The 2,601-nt window shown below is 43.5% G+C and overlaps 1 pseudogene across 1 annotated transcript; it reads right to left on the bottom strand.

The window, feature by feature from the left end:
- Positions 1-675: 675 nt before the first annotated feature.
- Positions 676-2,224, bottom strand: LOC311173684 (beta-enolase-like; annotated as a pseudogene). Its single transcript has 2 exons — positions 1,611-2,224; positions 676-1,361 (listed from the first exon to the last, which is right to left on the bottom strand). The product of its transcript is annotated as a beta-enolase-like (transcript).
- Positions 2,225-2,601: the final 377 nt, after the last annotated feature.

Here is a 2,601-nt window from a genome sequence, read left to right as displayed (position 1 = left end):
AGAGTAGGCACCTGTATGACTAAATCCAAGGAACATATGAGTGAAGTGAGGTAGACGTAAGGTAAGTGACGCTGGGAAACTCATAGACCTTTGACACCAAATCAGGGATAGCACATAGGCCTCTTATGCACAGTCCATGTTCACTGTACCTTCTCTGACCATATCCTAGAAAACAGTGATATTATTCAGGAAAGTTGACAAGACTTTAATTGTTGTGAAATTCACATGGCCTAAAATTTACCTTCTTAACCATTTTTAAGTGTATAATTCAGTACTGTTAAGCATATTTATGTGACTGAGAAACCAATCTCCAGAGCTCTTTTCATCTTTCAAAATTAACACTCTGTACTCTTTGAATAATGACTCCAAATTTGCTCGTCTCACTAGCCCCTGGCAGCCACAGCTCTACTTTTCATATTTGACTATGAAAGCCAAATATGAATTTGACTATTTTAGGTTCCTCATAGAAATGGACCATACTGTATTTGGCTTCTTGTGATGGGTTTATTTCACTTAGCATAATGTCCCCAAGGTCCATCTATACTGTAGCATGTCACCAAAGTATTTTCCTTATTTTATTTCACTAAAAAATCTTCTTTGGTTGGTACCAGTGTTTAAAAGGAAAGAGCTTAAAGGTCTGGATCTTTCCTGTGGGGCCCTGAGTCCTCCAGCTTCTCACTTGGCCTCTGGGTTATGAAATTTGAATCCAGCAAAGACAGCCTTATCTCTGAGAGCCTCCTCAATTCTAGTAAGTTGGCTATTTTTGACCAAACAATCTGAGCAGCAGTGGGCACCAGTCTTGATCTGTCCCAAATAGAGCTCCACAACGAGGTCAGTGATGAACATGTTCTCATTCTCCCTAGATTGGTGGCTCACCATCAATCCCCAGTCATTAGACTGAGTCAGTTTGCAGGTCTGCATGGATTCAGTCACTGAGCCAATGTGGTTGCTCTTTAGCAGCAGGCAGTTGCAAGCCTTCTCAATGGTCTAGGCAGTCTCCTTGGGGTTGCTGACTGTGAGGTCATCCCCAAAATCTGGATGTTGACCCTCAATAGAAATGAGGTCCAGATGGCCCAGTGTTTCTGGTCAAAGGGGTCAATGGAAACCACAGGATAATTCTTGATGAAACTCTTACACAGCTCTCCCAGCTTTCCTCCAGTGATGTGCCATGCGGGGTTATCAGGTGACTTAATGTCAAGATGACACTTCCCATTTCAAAAGAACCCAGATACCACCAAGTCCATACCAATTACTATCTTGCATGGGTAACCAGCCACCTGGTTGGCAGTCTGTAGCAGTTTCAGGGCATCAGGATATTGGATGGGAAACCTCCCTCATCACCAACAGTAGTGGTGTCCTTCCTATACTTTTTTTTTTAAGATTTATTTATTTATGCATATAAGAGCTGGGGTACAGGCCAGAGATGAGGGTGGTGAGAGGATTCACCAGAGAGAGTAGGGAACAGAACAGGCAGACTGAAATACACTGCTGAGGGGAGCAGTGGGTGAGACAGGAGAGGTCTGCTGTGCCATGTGGGTTGCTCCCTGGCAGGTTGGGGATTGAACTCATGCTGCAGAGGTTGCAGATTGCTTCATAGTGCGGTGCTTAACCCCTTCTTGGTCTTGATGACACTCCTTGAGGTGATGCTAGACATCAGCACCAATGTGCATAACTTCTTTGAAGGAGCTGGTTCCCACAGAATCATGAACTCATTACCAGCAACTTATTACCAGCATTGGAGCCCCCATTGACATTGAAGGCAGGGACTAAGAGGACCAGATCCAGGTTCCTTGAAAGATCTGCAATGTATTTGTAGAGGGGACCATCTTCTTGGCTGCTCCAGCTTTGCACACAGTCAAGGAAACACCCAGGATGGCATTGCCCCAAACACAGACTTACTCTCAATCATAAGTTTCTCAACTTTTTCTTGATCCACACTTACTCTCTTTTCCAGTAGACCAGGGCCAAGTCTTGTTGATGTGTTCCATGGCTTTCAGGACTCCTTTCCCCAGGTGGTGAGATTTGTCCCCAGCTTCATAGATACTGGTAGAAGTTCTGCTAGGCAGAAAATTGGCCCTTGGCAGTATTCTCCACTGTAGGGTAGCCCCAGGAATCCAGGTTTTCCTGGGCAAAGATTTTCTGCATGGCTGGGGCTGTGATGATGTCTTCTCTGGGTTTTTGGATGACCTCCAAGTCTAGGTGGTAGCTGGGACAGGTTCAGTACATTGTTTTTTTAAAGCTGAGTAATATTCCATTGTATACAGATACCACAATCTATTTTTTAATTGAGGTAACACTGGGTTACATCATTGTTTATGTTTTAGAGGTACGACCTCCCCCTTCAGGTGTTGTTACCACACTCACCATCAAAACACCCACAGTCCATTGTGTGCCTTCCATACTTTCTTCTGTCTTCCCCTTCCTTTCCCCTCTGGTAGTCTCATTCCTATAGTGAGATTTCTAGAGTTTGTTAGTTTGACTTTAGCTGACTCTTTGTTTTGTTTCTCTATATAAATGACCTTTCTCATTCTGATTTATTTCACTTTGCATAATCCCTTCTGGTTTCATTAATGTCATTGCAAATGGCAAGAGTTTATAATT

The sequence above is a fragment of the Talpa europaea genome (genome assembly GCF_964194135.1).
Source record: "Talpa europaea genome assembly, chromosome: 7".
NCBI classification, from domain to species: Eukaryota; Metazoa; Chordata; class Mammalia; order Eulipotyphla; family Talpidae; genus Talpa; species Talpa europaea.
This window is presented reverse-complemented; position numbering and strand designations above follow the sequence as displayed.